Source organism: Protopterus annectens, chromosome 7.part0 (genome assembly GCF_019279795.1).
Source record: "Protopterus annectens isolate FY-2018-M chromosome 7.part0, PAN1.0, whole genome shotgun sequence".
Classification (NCBI taxonomy): domain Eukaryota; kingdom Metazoa; phylum Chordata; order Ceratodontiformes; family Protopteridae; genus Protopterus; species Protopterus annectens.
In genome coordinates, this window is record NC_056739.1 from 761,135,850 (window position 1) to 761,154,203 (window position 18,354).

Here is an 18,354-nt window from a genome sequence, read left to right on the forward strand (position 1 = left end):
AGTACTTAGAAATGCAGAAATAGCATATATATATATATAGGATATAATCCAAAATGGAGCATGAGAAAGCAGTTTCTGTGAAGTAGATACAATTCCAAAACGGCCAATCAGAGCAGTGTGGGAAAATTGGCATATATAAGCCCCATAGGCGGGAATACACAGCATAAACGATTGTAGAATACACCTGCAGGCAGAATGAGTGGAGTAGGTGAGGGATGTTGCTTTCGAGCACAGCGGTGGGGCATTGAGGAGTCCAGATACATGGTCTGGCTCCTAGTTCACCATCATGAGGCCCAACTCATGCAGGGCCAGGTATCATGGGGAGCGTACAGGGTGGAGGCATGGGACCAGTTGGCTCATGATCTCACTAGTGCTACTGGGATTCCACGTACTGGTGAGCAGGTCTATCACCACCATGTGGACCTGAAGCGACGGAAAGAAGATCAGTTGACCCAATGGATCCAGGAGGCCCGGGATATGCCCAATGCCCCACTACTTAGTAAGTTACATTTTACTTATGTATGTAAGGAATTCAACTAGTTGCAGGTGTCCGCTCTATGAATCGATGGGCATATGACCGCAGGCTGGGGCGGCTGCACCACCATGCAGGTTAGTAACCCCACCTAGTACTTGTAAATAAATATTATAGTGTAGCATGTAGCAGAACACTGCAGTGTATTGATTAAAAGTAATAAAATGTGCAAGCAACAAGTGAAAGTCTGCAGGTATGGCTGCAACAAGTTCATCAGTATGCAAGTGTAACTGGAAATATAATTGATAGAAATAAATAGTGCTGTAATACAGATGTCCCACCATTAATTAAATGTAGTATAACCTGCAGTAGTCTCAAGAGTACAGCTTCAGAATCTGAGGTAATCACATGTGAGATATATCCCCTGTTGAAATGCTGAATCATGACAGAAGTGAGGCTGCTGGAAAGTGTTGGAATCACCACAGGTCTAATATGTGAACAAAGCCTAGAAGTACCAACCTGAACTGTGAAATTGCAGGATGTGTGAGAGTGATAGAAAGGGTCATGTATCAATGAATAAAGTAGTAATACCTCCTGAATATATAGGCTTCAGTGTGGTTCTACAGAACTAAATGCATGTGGGAATTAAAACTTAACATCCCAAACTGATTTCAGTGTGTCTGAATCTTGAATGTTCACCCAAAATCTGTATATGGTGATGACAGTCAACAATTTGCAGATAGAATGAATGATTGTCTGACATACTAAACATCCATAGTTGTCCCCTGCTCTGTCATCAAATTGTAGCAGGATAATGTATCTGATCAAATTCAAAATAACTAGGATAGTGATGTATCTGTAACATGTCTAGCATGACAGTCAATTAAAAATAATTTTGAAACTATCACCCACAAGTTAATTGTGTTTCTATTACAAATGTATATCAATGTATAATTTATGAATGTGTCATCATTTTCTTTCTCCACCCCACCCTATAATTGCAAATTAAAACACTCACTAAATATTGGTATGTGAACATTTCATTAACCATGGACATTTGTCCTGTTTCAAAAATATATGCATGTCTGTTGTTGCGTGTGCCCTGTTCATACCTGCAAACCTCATGGCCTGTTGCCATTAATCAACCCTGCATGTTGTTTGATTGTGCATTTCCGTTCAAATAATGCATGTGATATTGATATGCCCGTTGTTCAATGGTGTTAATATCTGGGTGTTTGTTTAATGGGAATACCAATGCATGCTGTTACAACTAATTTGAATGGAATAATATGCCACTAACCCAAACTAATATAACATGCTCTCAAACCTAGAACGCTTGGGAAGGCAGGTCCCAGCGGACCCACCTCTCCCACCTCAGCTGGCGACTGCACCTGGCACTAGTGCCCAGGCTGGACCCTCCTCCGGTGGCCCTATGCCACCTTCGGGTGGAAGCGCTGCAGGGGATGGGGCCCGTCCCCCTTCTGCAAGCGTGACCGGAGGAGCTCGTCCACTCACCCTCCAAGGTGTCCAGTCTGTGGTGTGAAGGGAGATCCAAGACTCTGTTCTTGGGCCCCTACACCAGCTTGTGGCCCGGGTTGCACAGCTTACGGGCATGCCCGTTGTCCCGCCTGCACAGCCCCCAGCACAGCCCCGTCCTGGGCTGTGAAGGAACAGTGGCAACTGCCTATGGGTGGGGATATCAGTTCCACTGTTGCCATCTGTGGGCTCATGTGCCCTGGATATCCCCAACCTCCATCCCTGTCAATTGTGTAACCCCCCCACATGTGTCATACACCGCCCCTGTATGCGTCTTGCCTGTCTTGTCTGTTAACCTACCCAACCTACCTCCCCAGCTATACCGACTACCTCACCTGACATACCACTCTCACCTGATAAAAAAAAAAAAAAAAGGGCACTCTGTACCCACAAAAAAATTACGCCCCATACATAGCTGTCCATGTTGCACACATGTCTGCTGGACATCGAAACTGTTAATTACAATTGGCTGTACAACAGGTATTAATGTTGTCCGGACACCTCTCTCAGGGGTGGAACGTTCCAAATGTCACACCAAATTGCATACAAATGCACAGCTGTTGCTGAGAAAGACATGGGCAGCTATGGGCCTCACCTACATCCTTCCTGCAAATTCCAAGCTTGTTTCCCTACTGTTTTACCCTCTTTGTGACCCCTTTTCCACCACTTTCCTGTCATCCCTTTTTCTTTTCTTTCAAAGAAAATAGTGTGGGTGTGCGCTTGTGTGCGCGGAGCTCACCGCCAGTGCGCATGCGTGAGCTCTGCGCAAACGAGCGCAGACCTGGTTTTAAGTGCTTAAAAGTGCCTTTGGCACTTTTGATTGACAGGTCCTGTACTCATTCCGAAAGAAAAATAAATTCCCACTGTCAGTCTCGAACCCAAGACCTCTGTAACAGTAGTCTGTATGACCTACCACTAAGCCATGACTCTCATACAACAATATAGTGCTAAAATAAATATAACATGTAATAGTAGGAATCAATATAAAGGCAATATAGGATGTGTACTACCCAAAGCATGTCAGGTAGATTTTTAATGCCCGAATTACTGGATTCCCATACTAGTTTAGTGTTAACAGAAACAACCCTGCTAATTGTTAGCTTGTACATAATAATGTAAGGTAATGTACATATATGAAAGTATGTATATGTGCACATACATATATATATATATATATATATATATATATATATATATATATATATATATATATATATATATATATTAATACATATGAAATATAGTGGTAGGTGTCAGTATCCATACACACTCACTACAGGAAACAGTGAAGATAAATGCAGCAACCAGAATCTGCAACACAGCCTGACTCCTGTGAGACCTGCTAACCCCTTTAACTGCTTAAAGGTGCCTCCAGCACTTTGATTGATAGGCCCTGTACTCAATTTGAAAGCAAAATAAAAGCATACTAGTAGGCCCTACCACAAGACCATTGTAACACTATTCTGTATGACCTACCAGTAAGCCATGACTCTCATACAGGAATATAGTACTAAAATAAGTAGAACATGTAATAGTAGGAATGAAGATAAAGGCAATATAGGATGTGTACTACCCAAAGCATGTCAGGCAGACTTTTACTGTCCCAATTACTGGATTCCCATACTAGTTTAGTGATAACAGAAACAACCCTGCTAATTGTTAGCTTGTACCCAATAATGTCAGCTAATGTACATATATGAAAGTATGTATATGTACACACACACATATATATATATATATATATATATATATATATATATATATATATATATATATATATATATATCAATACATATGAAATATAGTTGTGTCAGTATGCATACACACTCACTACAGGGAACAGGTGAGAGAAATGCAGCAACCTGAATTTACAACACAGCATGAAGCATGAGAGACGTACTAACCTTCACACTCAAAGAACACTGTCGACAGCATACCAGCATGGTCCACGCCCTTACAATCTGAAAGGGCAATGCCTATCTCACATACCCTTTTATAGCACTGTCCTGAAATCACAGTGAGACATGCAATCAGTACACAACTGGCTGCATGCAATTAGCAAATGTTGCCTTACAATTGGTGCAGAGGCCATCACATGGACCTATGCAGATACCTACAAAAGCATCCAGTACTCACACTCCACACATGCAATACATTCATTGCACAAAACCGACAGAGAAAGAGAGAGACAGAGAGAGAAAAAAAGAAATAAAGACAGCCAGCAACAAAACCAGCAGCAGCAGCAAACAGCAGGTAGCACCACTGACACAGCAACAGCTGACACAAACACAGGTAATGCAAAGTAGCAGGGTAATACTGTGTTTACTGTGAAACCTCCAAATGTATCATAGTTCACTATCTATAGGTATGTCCATGAGATAGGTTGTGTGTACATAGTCCTGATATATATACATATGTAATATTGCTGTACATGTCGTCCATACTTAAAACTTCCATATCTTAGAACACAAGGCCAGTTATGCATATGATGCAGTAGTTCCCAGGGTCAGTAGAGGTCCCTCCTCATTGGTGTGGGACCACTATGTATGTATGGCACTGTTCAGGTACATATCCTGTAGTATGGCCAGGGTTTAATATCAGTCTGTAATGTGGTGCTATGTCCTCTAGGGGTGAACGTATCACACATCCAGGGATACCATTTTGTAACAGTGATGCTGTGTGTTCTGCAATGTTGAGGGTGGCCCTCACCTGGACATGTGAGATGATAGGTAGGCTACAGTCATCTGTGATAACTAATTCCACTTGTGTAGGAGAATGGGGGGGGGTACCTGCACCTAAACTGTCTGCAACAATGTTGCCAATATCTGTGCATTTGGTGAATGTGTAGCATCTTACCACTGCTGACCACAGATGCCTTGCCTTCATGTGAATCTGCCCTGTGCTGCAGTAGCCTCCTGCTATTGTTATACAATGTGCCTGTATCTGTAGTCCACTGGACAGGATAAATAAGTGGTGTGCATACGGTCTGGGTTAGATATGTGTGTGCACATTACATGCACTATGTGGGATGTCTGTGGTAAGCCTTTGCAAAGGGCCAGCAGTGTGTGTTGTGGCTTCCACTGGCCCAGTGGGCTGCATGGATAGCATCACAGTCCTAACTAGTGAATAACTGTGTAATTACATACATACATAGCAAGGTAGTGTACTGTGCTTGTGGTGTTGTTGGGATATGTATATCCAGGCTGAGTAATGTGTGTCCACATCACAGGGTTGGATGGCAACACACATACAGTATGTAGGGATGAACACCCAGAGTGTTTCAGACGTGTTGCCTGTGCAGAAATATCTGGTCATTACCTGTGCATCCCCCACAACACACACACATGCAACATATGGTAGAAGTACTATAGCAGTACACATAGGTTCATAGGTTCATACTAAGCTATTTGCCCAAGGGCATTGATAAGCCTAGTAGAATGTGTTTGTCTTTTGCCACCCAATTAACATTTATGTTGCTATGCCCTTTTCCGAGGTTAGTATACTGTGCCTCTGTCTAACAGTGACATAGAAGTGATACCCGGGGTACAGCTATGATCTCCATCCACTCATCCAGATTCCTATGGAAGAGAGTCAATGAGGGACTCTGCCTAACCTGTACTGTGAGTTCATTACAGAGTGAAGGGAGCCTCTGGGTTAGGAATATGTCCCTCCAGCATGTCCTATTTATGTCAGTGCTAAGGTTCAGGTCTCCTGAGCGTGTGGCTGTATGGGAGTTTGATTTCCTGAGGTGCAGCATGTCCATTACTTCTGGGTTGGACATGGCTGTATATGGCAGGCACAGATTGCCTCTGAACAGGCAGTATGCCACTCAGTCCAGCTGGATTTTCTTTAACTGGGCAGCATATGGCATCTGTTTGAGCCCTTTGATCCTCTTGATGAGGTACTGTTGGGGTTTTTCCAGTTGCTGTAGGTGTCTGGTTACGTACATCCTATAAGGGGCATTGTACTCAATTAAAGGCCTGATGATGGATGAGTAAAGAGGCACGATGACCTCCCCTGCTGTACATGTGAATCCCTTCATGATTAGCTGGGCTATATAACATGTCTTTCAATCCACTTTGGCCACGTGGTTCACAAATGACAGATTGCTATCAAGTGTGTTACCCAGGTCCCCAATTACTTCTTCTGTACTTAATGGCTTAACACCTATGTGGTACTTTGCCACCAATATGGAGGTGTGGGAATCTTTGATGAATATTGATACTCCCCCTCCTTTTGTTGTTTGGTCCAAGTGTTGGGGCCGACAAGAATGGTAACAGGTATAACTTGGTAGTGCTGGTGTGCTCCTGGGAAACCTGAAACAGGTTTCTGTTACTGCACAGATATCGATGTCCATAATGCTAAGTAGAGTTTTGAGTGCGTGTATCTTGAGGTCTAGACTTCTGGTGTTGAGTAGCATTACTCTTAGTTCCTCATCCTTTGTGATACGTATGGATGTGGGTTTGCCTTATGAGCCTTGCCTAATAAAGGCACTATGGGTGTAGCAAGAGCCTTTGCCAAAATCCAAAAGCCCAGGGGTGACAGGTGCAAGCTGTCCCTAGCAAAACATCATGGCTTGTACAGCATATCATCCCAAGCTGACAGGCATTGGCTCACCTGTGAATGACACTAGTACTTCAGTCAATTGTTGAAAGTGATCATCTTGCCTTGATATTGTGGCATCATTCTTGGTGAGGGTAAGATGCTACTCAAGGTCAGGGTTATACTGTCTTGGGCTACATGCTCAGAGAGCTCCTTTCTGTCTCATGTCATGTAGTCCAGGGAGGTATGTGTCAGGTCATTCACACCAGCATGGACAATGAGTGAGTCATACTTGTACTTGCCTTGGAGTTACTTGAGTGTTTGTGTTATGTGGCGGGTCGTAGTGCCCGACAGGCTGCACACTGTGACCCTCTCCTCGTTAAGCCTGGTGAATGTGACGTCAGTGTGCCTAATGAAAGAGGCACCTATTACAAGTGTATGAGGTGTGTTGTTTACTGTTAAGGGCTGTGAGTGTTCAGCATATTGGCTTTGTGAGATGTGTTGCACGTGTTTGTTTTTGTGGCAGTGGTTGCTTGGGTGTCTGCTTTGGAGGTCTCTGCTGCTTAGAAAGATCTTTATTCTGAGCCTCCGAGTATGTTTTTGTGTGTTTATGTGTTTGTTTTGTTGTCGTGGTAGGTCTATGTGAGACTGGAATTGTAGTGAGTGTGCTTTCCTTCTCCACCTGACTGGTTATGGCAGTATTGAGTAGAGAGAGCCTAGCCTCCAGTTTGGTATATGGTTGCATCACTCACATGTGTTTGAATTTGTTGTTAGGAGGAGGGGGTTGTCTGTGTACATGCGGCTGTTATAACATTGCCTCTGGATTACCACACTCACCAGCTGGACTGGAGAGGAGATTGACAACTGACATTTGGACATGCTAGAATACTATTGTGAATTCCATAATAATTGAAAACAAGGTCCAGTGGGTGCTGAGGGTGTACTGATATTACTTACTACTGCTGACTGATATAATAGCTTCAGTGAGCAAGTGCCAGGTAACTTAAGTGCAATGTGTTACAATTAAGTAAATGCAAAAACGACAAGCAGTCACTTGCTGTCAAGTGTAACAAGGAAATACGTACAGTAAGCAATGCAGATATCAGTAGTGATTCACAGAAGTGCTGAGAAGCTGTGTATTATGTGGAAGTAGCATACCAGTGAAATAACAAGCTAACAAATAATAAGCATATAAACAAAGCTAGATTCAGGAGGCTTGGATGTAGTGTATGCTACAGCAAACAAGGTGTACCAATGTCAGTAAGATACAGTTCAAATATGCAGGCACTATAAACCTGAAACCAGAAGTTCCCAGCTATGAATGGCAGAGTACAGCCTATCCTCACACAAGAGTGCAGACCACAAACCTTGTTAATGTTAAATAACTGGCCTGAAGGCCAACTGCTTATACCAGAACTAATACACTTGTACACTGGGCTCTCAATCAGCAGTTCCCAACTTAGAAGGATGAAAGCTATGTGTCCTGCCACCACAGTGCTTGCCACAAACCTCCCTAATGTAAAACAACTGGTCTGACAGCCAAGTGCTTAATCCAAAAGACTTAAATGATAGCTACACTTTAATCAAGTTACAACCAAGCAGTAATAAGTACAATTTAATACTCCCTGTATAGAATGTGTACCATATATTGCTGACATACTCTGCTGATAACCTGTTTGTGTACTTTTCCAGGGAGATATGGCTCCAAAAAGGAACCCTGCTTACTCTGCTGCAGAGGACGAAGTGATCCACCAGAGCCTGGTGCGTGACTATTACATCCTGTTTTCACGTACCACCCAGAATCAGCAGGAGAGGTCTGCACTGTGGCAAAACCTTGTCAGCAGGATAAATGATGTTGGCATGCATGATAGGACATATGAGCAGGTGAGACATCACTGCAGTGATTTGATTAGAAATGTCCGCCAGCGTGCTGCAGATATCCGCAGGCAACAGGTTGCCACAGGTGGGGGGGTGGCCACACATCCCCCCCTCACCAGACAGGAGGGGCTACTGCTAAGTGTTGTGGATCCAGCCCCAGAACAACAACAGCATCAGACGTGCATCATGATGGAGGTTGGATCCACACAGCAGCAAGACACAGGGCGTGCAGGTAAGATGCCATATTTATTTATCTTCTGTTATTTATTTTACATTTATTGACTGGGCTAGTCTAGCTGGATATATGTCCATTTTCAGTAGAAGCTCGGGGAGAAAAGCTCCACACATAATATAATAAAGGCAGACAGACAAGTTGTTAATAAAGACATACAAAATAATAGAAATATAAATCAACTTGTTAATAAAATCAACATACATTTAAGGAACTCAAACAGTTTAAACTCATACACAATGTTCTGTCGGTTTCAAAGCAATCTTACCTAAAACATAAAGGTTATGCAATAAGGCAAAAGCCATATAGATAACAGTTAAAGCTCAGAAGGGTAGAGAAGTAGAAGGAGTATGAAAGATAAAATAATAGGGAAGAGGCAGGAGTCAAGAAGAGAAGAGAGGAAAAGAAGGAAGACAGTCAAGAGGAGGTGGGAGAGATGGGAGAAGTAGGTCAGAGCATAGAAGGACAGCAAGGGAAAAGAAACAGGGTAGAAGCTAGTTTTTACGCACAATGAGGGGTTAAAGGTAAAGAGAGGGTAGGGAGAGGGAAGTTAGCCTGGAGTACTACAAGAACAAAGCCAGTGGTTTTGGAAGTACAGTTTGATTTGTTGTTTGAAGAGAGGTAAGGGTGAGATTAGAGTTAACTCCTTGTATGTGCATATGGCTGTTCTGTACACTGTTACTTCATGCACGCATAAGGTGTGCATGTGGTATGTATCTGTCATCATGATATGTAATTGTGCATGTGTGATACTGACATTATGAGCAGCTGATGTGTATAAGGGAACTGGTGTACTACTGTACTGTATCATATGCAAAACAAATGGCACACTTGTGCCCACTGACATTACTTTCTTCATATTTCCAGGTCCCTCCCATCTAGCAACGAGGCAGGTCATACATGCTGGTGAGTGTGTTTAACATTACCTGAAAAACAATTTATAATACTAGTAAGAGTAGTGTAACTCTGTAGTATACATGCTGGTGAGTGTGTTTAATAATACCTGCAATACCCAGGTTAACACTAGTAAGAGTAGTGTAACTCAGTACTGATGTGTGTGTGTACTGTGGGGTGTGCATGTGTGCAAGTGTGCCTGTGCCCATGTGTGCATATGTGTGTGTGTCCATGAGTGCATGTGTCCATTTCTGAATGTGTGCATTAGTATTGAAGTGTATCACTGTAAAATATGTGTTGATAGTGTAATCTGTGTTCCCTGTTTTCCTCCCGTAGGTTCTGCTACTGCTCTGGTGACCTGCAGCAGGGAACCTGAATCTTGTGCCCCAGGTACTGATGATGATGAAATGTCTATAATGGTGCAGGAAGGTGAGTCTGGGTCCGCCATTGGTCAGCCAATTGACAGTACACAGCTGTCAACCCCTTCAATGCGCACAGTCATCCTGCTGTTACATCCTTTGTCACCATTGTCCCTAGGTGATGGACAGTATGCATCGGGCATAGATCAGGGTAATGTGGTACCTGTGGTACATGCATCCCCACAAAGCAGACATGAGCAGGGTCCTCCAATGGTACCACGCAGACAGTCGCACATGGGTTCCCGTGGGGGCATCCTTGGCCGTACTGCCTCTGGCTGACGTGCCCAAGGAGGTATGTCAACCTCCACTATGTTTCGGACTGTTATGCAGGCACAGGCACATATGGAAAGGTACACCAGACAGGGTCTGAGGGAGCTGAGAGCATGTCGCACAGCCATGACAGACGGCATGCGTGACATTGTGAATGCTATTCGTAATTTCACAGATGTCGTTGACAGACGTTGTGGGGACATACAACAGCTGCTCCACAACCAGATGTCCATGGGCCAGGGTGATGGTGTGCATTTGCGATGTCGACGTGGCCGTATGCCGGCAACAGCACCAGCTGGCAGTGGCCGCGAATGACAGCAGGCCCACTCACGCACCTCAAGTGCCAGCACCAGCCCCAGCAATGCTGGGTCAGTACAGTCATCAGGACGCCCCAGGAGAGCACGTGCACGTGGCTCTGGACAGTCCCAATAGGGAACTGTGTCCAGTCAACACCCCCCCGCTTCCGATGACAGTACCCAGTCTGGGTTAGTACCGAATACAGTCCGTAGCACCCCTGCCAGGCACAGGTACCGTGTCCGTGCCCACAGACACTGATCTGGATGACCTGACAGGAGCAGTCTGTGGCTGTCCACAAAACCCTGTACATGGCAGCCATTATGTGGGACTGTGTGCGTGCTTACACACATGCAGAAATTTAACACCTAGGGCAAACACATACACACACACACTGCACCAACACTGGTCCACCCTGTACTGCTGCCCCTCACAAACACACATACACACACATGTCAATTGGTGGTACCAGTGGCTGGCTTGGGCATACCTAACCCACACCCTGTGCATATGATGACACTGTGCCACCTCCTGCATACTACAACATCAGTGCAGGAAAAGGTAAACATGTTGCTGATGCACAGGGTGATTACATAGATGTGTATAAGTAGTAACATGTTGGTAACTGTTCACTGTTCCACTATGATTGTGTGTATATCCCAGCATTCCTGCTGCAGTAACTGTATGAATGTCCTGAATTGTTATCTGCACCCATACTACTTACCAAAGTGTACCAGCTGCACACCATCACATGCTACCATTGACTATGGGAATGTGCATCATGTGCTGTATTGTAGATTCAGCTATATGTATCTGTTCTGTCACACATGCATTTACACACACCCTCCTACCCCCACACATACACACGCTCACCTGCCATTTCCATTATTTATTACCCTACATGAGTAGCTGTCAATACATGACAGGTACACATTTGAAAAGTGCACTATGTGGATTACTACAGATTTCCTCTTCTCTACCTGTACTCACAGGGTGCAGGCAACCTCATTAGTTTAAAAGTGCAATGTGCATCAGGTACTGTGGTACCCTGATTACCACATCAAACATGTTTTCCATACGGAAATGCACACACAGAAACATCCCACATCCACACACTTGCCACATTCAGGTTTCAAAACACTATCTAGGTATATTCTGGTACATGTGCATGTTACAGTAGCATGTAGCACTATACTGAGTACTGGCAATTGTCTGTTGTCATGTTGTTTGTATAGGGTGCTGTCGACATCACTGTTTTTTAAGGGAAATGTGCACCCTGCAGTGCATAGCCCCATTTGGCAAAAGCCACATCCCACCCCCAGCATTGTGCACACACACTAACCCCACTCACACTAAAACACATACTTTCCATTTGCAAGATTCAAACCCCTACCTAACTGTGTTATGACACTAGAGACAGACACATTAGCAGAGTGTGCTATTTGCATTAGTGGGAGAAATCTTTTCTAATGCTGTACTTAGAGGGTGCTGACATCATCTGTGTTTAGGAAGAGGGATGTGCACCCTGTAGTGTGTTCTCCCAGTTGGCAAAAGGCACTTTTCCCTCACAGCATTATGCACACACACAAACCCCACTCATACATTCCCTTTGCATGATTCAAACCTCTACCTAACTAGGTTATGACAATGAAGAAAGACGCATTACCCGAGCGTGCTATACGAATTACTGGAGAACTTTAATTCAGGTAATATAGTTATAGAGTGCTGACATCATCAGTGTTTCAAAAGGGGAATCTGCATCCTGTAGTGTACTGTCACAGTTGCTAATAGGGGCATTTCCCACACACACATCAATGTGTTTGAGGTTTGCATATGTGGGGGATCCAGTACTCCAGTGTGATTAGTATATGGTTCAATTGCAACAATGAGGGATATACTTCAAGTGGTGAGCATTTTGTACTCATGTTTGTGATGATCAGGTCTAGTATATTTTCCCCTCTTGTGGGAATGTTGACTACCTGTTCCATAGCTAAAGAGTTTCTGAACTATGGGAACCATAGAGCTTGTGTATTGTGGCTTGAGTAATGTTCACAGTCTATGTTTGGGTAGTTGACGTCACCCAGTATGATGGTGTTTGCAGAGAAATCTATACTCTCCTGTGTCGTCATGAAGGCTGTGTGGGATTCCTGAGTTTGAGAGGGTGATGCAAGAGCTCCTCTGTGTCTCTTCCCATGTGGTCCAGGGAGGTACATCTCAGGTTGTTCACACCAGCATGGACAATGACTGCCTCATACCTATACTTGCTGTGGAGTGACCTGAGTGCTTGTGTTATGTGGCACATTCTATCACCCGACAGGTAGTTAAATGTGACCCTCACCTTGCTCAGTCTGGAGGGTGGGACGTCAGTGTATCTGACTATGGCATCACCTATTATAGGTGTGTGATACATTGTGTTTGGCCTTATGGGCTGTGCCTGTTATGAACACTGACATTGTGAGGTCTGTGTTTCTTGAGATATGTGTTCATGTGGGATGCAGCTTGTCTGGCCATGTCATTTCTGTCCGTGGTCTGGTAAGTATCACCTTTGGTGACATAGGTATTCATATGTCAGCTGGTGAGCATTTGCAGTGTTACCTACTGATAGTGGTACAGCTTGTTTGTTGTACAGTGGACTACATGCAGCCCTGCTTACAGTAGCTATGTTTGCATGCATGTTTCCTTGCAGTTACCCTGGAATACTGATCTGACCTGCCATGCAGAGTTACACAGCTTCTGTGGACTCCTAGTGCCATCTGCATAGCTTACTATATGTATGTTCATGTCTCACTTGACAGAATGTCACTGTTTCTCCTGTGCACATGTACGTTGCCTGTGACTCTTTGCATATGACTTACCTGGCATCTGTCCACGTGAGCAGTCATATATGCCACTGCAGGACTCTAAACCTGATGATGCACACACTCAGGACATTCCTCAGCATGGGGAACATCACTATCTGTGCAGTAACAGATACCGGATTCAGGGCTACCAACAGCACTCCAGCACTACCAAGTGATACCTCATACCATGCTTTTCAGGCCCAAAACTTGCACAAAACCACAAAAGGAGGGGGGTGTATTGATATTCATCCAAGATAACCACACCTCCAGGTTGGTGGCAAAGCACCAAACATCAGAGAATATCCATATGCAGGTAACAATGGGTAAAACTGCCTTCCAGGTTATTGCCTGCTACAGACCACCCTCACAAACACAAGAACCACACTTGGCCTTCCTGAAAACAGTTGGAAATATGTAGGTCTGTCCATACACCATTATATTGGGTGGGTTAAACTACCCAAACATAGACTGGGAGCATGACTGTAGCTCCAACACCCTAGCCCACAGATTACTGGAATTTATATACCAATATGCTGTGGAAAAACCACTCGCACAAGAGGGGAAAACATACTGAACCTGATCATCACCAACATGGGGACTCTATTCTCCTGACCAGAAGTGTATCCCTCACTGGTAAGATCAGACCATAAACTAATCTCACTGGATATTCACATCCCAAGGCCACCCCCTGAACAGAAAAATACAGTCAAAAACTCATGTCAAGCATGTTCACACTCCTCATAAATGATGTGGAAACCTTCAAAGCCCCCAGGCCTGTTGAAAATATGGACCAGACTGCATATACCTGTATAAAGGCATTCTATGGACACATTCAGGAATGCATGGATCATGCAATCCCAAATGAAAGCAAGACCCAATCCTCCAAAGGCAGACGTCCTGTGTGCTGGACACCAGCCATAAACAAACTATACAATAGAAGGATGAAGCTACTACATGATACAACAAACTCCCAAAATGTGAAGGCATCACTGATGAGTATTACAAGACAACTACAGGCACCCATAAGATTGTCTAAGGCCATCTTTGAGAGAAGATTCCACAAGACACTGAGGATAATCACAAGGCTTTCTGTAGTTATGTTAGGAACCTGGGTGGTAATACCCAGATATGCTCAGAGGTAGTCCAAGATGTCACACGAAATACCAAACACACAGACATTGCCAACATCCTAGTGGACAGGTTCACTGCTATCTTCTCCCCCCCTCCACACCAAAAGGGCAAATATTTCTCCCAGCAGAGTGCTGCCACCCCCTGACATCTCAGATGCTCAGGTAAGAGCTGCCCTCTCCAAAGCAATAAACACTTCATCAATGGGACCAGACAGTGTCCCAGGCTGTGTCCTACATGAACCCCAAGAAGAGCTACACCCAGACATAACACTACTGTTCAATCCCAGCCTTACTACATGATATGTGGCCAAAGAGTGGCGTACAGCAACAGTGGTCCCTCTACATTCAGGTGGTGCCTTAATGGATCCTGGACACTATTCGCCCCATACGTCTGAATAGCTTGGTCTGCAAAGCTATGGCAAGGATCATCATGAACCTCATAAATATAGATATTGGGGACCTACAGACACGTCATCATACTCAGTTTGGCTTTGTTAATGGCAGATCCTGCCTCTCAAACCTGTTTGATTTCTTTGAAACAGTCACCAAGGCCACTGTCAAGGGGAAGGTGATCTACACAGCCTACGTGGACCTTGCATAAGCCTTTGATACAATACCCCACTTGTGCATTCTAGGGAAGATCACCAGTGTACATATTAACCCCTATGTCACTACAGATATTGCACAGTGGCTCAAGGGCAGAACACACATGGTTAGAATTGCTGGAGCCATGTCAGCCTCAAAACCAGTTACAAGTGGTGTCCCACAAGGCTCAGCCCTGGGATCTGTCTTGTTCAGTATATATTTATCAGAGGTACAGGCCAACATGGAAGTACTGTGGCTGAGCAAGTCACAGATGACTGCAAACCGGACGCCATAATTAACTCTCCAGCTAACACACGCATCCTCCAAAAGAGCCTCTTGGAAACACACGACTTGTGCCACAGCCATGGCCAAAAAGTGTATAGTCATCCCCTTTGTCAAAAACAAAGTGACTACAAAGTACCACATATGTGTTAATCCATTAAGTGCAGACGAAGGAATTATGGACCATGGGGTACACAAGTTGATAGCATTCTCTCATTTGACAACAACATGGCCAAAGTGGTTAGGAAAACATGTTATATAGGCCACATCATCATGAAGGGATTCACATGTAGATCAGGGGAGGACATTGTGCCTCTTTACTCATCCCTCATCATGCCCATAATTGACTACAATGCCCCTGTCGGCATGCACCTTACCAGACACCTGCAGCAACTGGAAAGACCACAAAAGTACCTCAACAAGAGGATCACAGGGCTCAAACAGATGCCACATACTGACTGGTTAAAGAAACAGCAGCTCTACTCAGTGGCATACTGCCTCTTCATAGGCAATCTGTGCCTGACATATAAAGCCATGTCAAACCCTGACTTAATGGCCATGCTGCACCTCAGAATATCCAGATCCCATCAGGCTACACGCTGGAAAGACTTGAACCTCAGGAGTGATATACATAGGACATGCTGGAGGGACACATTCATAACTCAGAGGCTCCCTTCACTCTGGAATATTATCTCAATAGAGGTTAGGCAGAGTCACTCAGTGACTATCTTCAAGAGGGATATTAATGACTGGATGTGACATTGTAGGTTTACCCTGGGTATCACTTATGTGTCACTGTTAGACAGAGGCACAGTATACTAACCTTGGAAAAGGGCATAGCAAGATAGATTTACAATGCATGGTGAAAGCCACACACATTCTGGCTAGGTGTATAAATGCCCTAGGGAAGATAGCCTAGTATGAACCTATGGACCTATGTATCTTGTTCACCATTGGCCCTATGTGCTGTTAATCACCAATGCAATCTCAATACTATGGTAGCATGTGCAAAGGTCAGTTGTCAGTCACCTCTATGGTACAGTTGTGGAATATGTGAGTCATGTAGTAATGTCACAGCTGCCACATGTACACAGTCAACCCTATCCCTACCCATGGATGTACAACACATGTATGAGATGGAAACACATGGCCAAACTGTGGACTAAGCACTCTGAACCCAGTACTGGCATAACCTGTCAGGTGGCATGAAATACTACAGTGACTGCAATACCAGTCTGATGTGGACCTACACTGACAGCAATACAAGCACGGAAACACACCGGACCATTTGTGGAGCCTAAGGATAGCATCCTGCCTGAGTGGCAGACACCTCTGCAGCTGGCACACAGGCATACGTTAGGCCTGAACACAGCACGCATAACACATAGCACACAAATCCTGTGTGCCAAACAAGCACAGTCTGTACAGCTATACAACACTACTGCTGCAGTTGTGTTAGGTACTTTTATTGTCCAGGACAGTGAGGTCATGCTCACCAGGCTGGACAAGGTGATGGTCACAGTGATATGCTCATGGGGCACTATGGTCCACCACATAACACAAGCATACAGGTCAGTCAGATGCATGGACACATATGACTCAGTCATTGTCCATGCCGCTACAGCTGATGTGTGATGTCCCTCACTGGGATACATGATAGGGAACATGGAAGGGCTCACTGAGCAAGTGACACAGGCTGGTAGAACCCTGACCTTGGTTGGCATCAGACCCTCACCAGGAATGCTGACATATTACTGAATGGTAATGAATTACTGTAGCTACAACACCCTAGCTGAACGGTTCTTAGCATGCGGTCACTGCATTGCTATGGAACAACTTCTTACCACTCCCACAACAGGTGAAAACATGCAGCACCTGTTCATCAACAACATGTAGACTATATGCCCCAGACCAGGTGTGTATCCCTCACTACTAGGTTGATAGCATCTACATCTCACACTGTATATACACAACCCACATGCAGCACCTGCACAGAAGACCACAGTCATAATCTTACCCTGTGCAAATACCATGTATTCACATGTGGCAGGCATCACACATGGTAACTATTGAAGGTCACAGGTACATATGTGTATTTGGCACACACATACATCATGTGTGCATTGCCATAACTGGTTTAATCGATGTCATGCATTATTGTGAGAAACAACCCGCACACATGGGCATTCTGTGTGAGCAAAACACACGTGACATGTCTGGAATCAAAAGCCATAACTAATTGTGATATCTTTTAGAAAGGGGTATGTGCATCCTGTAGTGTGTTTTCCCAGTTGCCAAAAGGGATGTTTCTTTCATACACACTTACGCCCTTTCACACACACTTGGCACTTGCTGGATTCAAACCCTACGTAACTATGTTATGACAGTAGAAAAAGGACACATTAGCAGAGCGTGCTATTTGCATTATTGGGAGATTTCTTTTCCCCTGATATACTTATAGGGTGCTGACATCATCGGTGTTTACAAAGGGGAATAGGCATCCTGTGGGGTGTTTTCACAGTTGCTAAAGGGATGTTCCTTTCATACACACACACTAGCCCCCTTTACACACACTTGGTACTTGTTGGATTCCAACTCCTACCTAACTATGTTTTGACACTAGAGACGGATGCATTAGTAGAGCGCGCTATTCGGATTGCGGGGGGATTTTTTTTCTCCTGATATACTTATAGGGTGCTGACATCATCAGTGTTTAGAAAGGGGAATGAACATCCTGTGGTGTGTTTTCACAGTTGCCAAAAGGGATGTTCCTTTCACACACACACCCTTAACACTCGTCATACACACTTGCTGGATTCAAACCCCTACCTAACTATGTTATGACAGTAGAGACGGACGCTTTAGCAGAGCGCACTATTCGGATTGATGGGGGATTTCTTTTCTCCTGATATACTTATAGGGTGCTGACATCATCAGTGTTTAGAAAGGGGAATGAGCATCCTGTGGTGTGTTTTCACAG

The 18,354-nt window shown here is 44.4% G+C and overlaps 1 protein-coding gene across 1 annotated transcript in view; it reads right to left on the reverse strand.

Moving 5' to 3' along the window:
- The window catches only part of LOC122806087 (extracellular calcium-sensing receptor-like), a gene marked incomplete at its 5' end in the record, with an annotated part of 600,856 nt that overhangs the window by 519,437 nt on the left and 63,065 nt on the right, over positions 1-18,354 (reverse strand). The gene's annotated exons all lie outside the window — the stretch shown is intronic.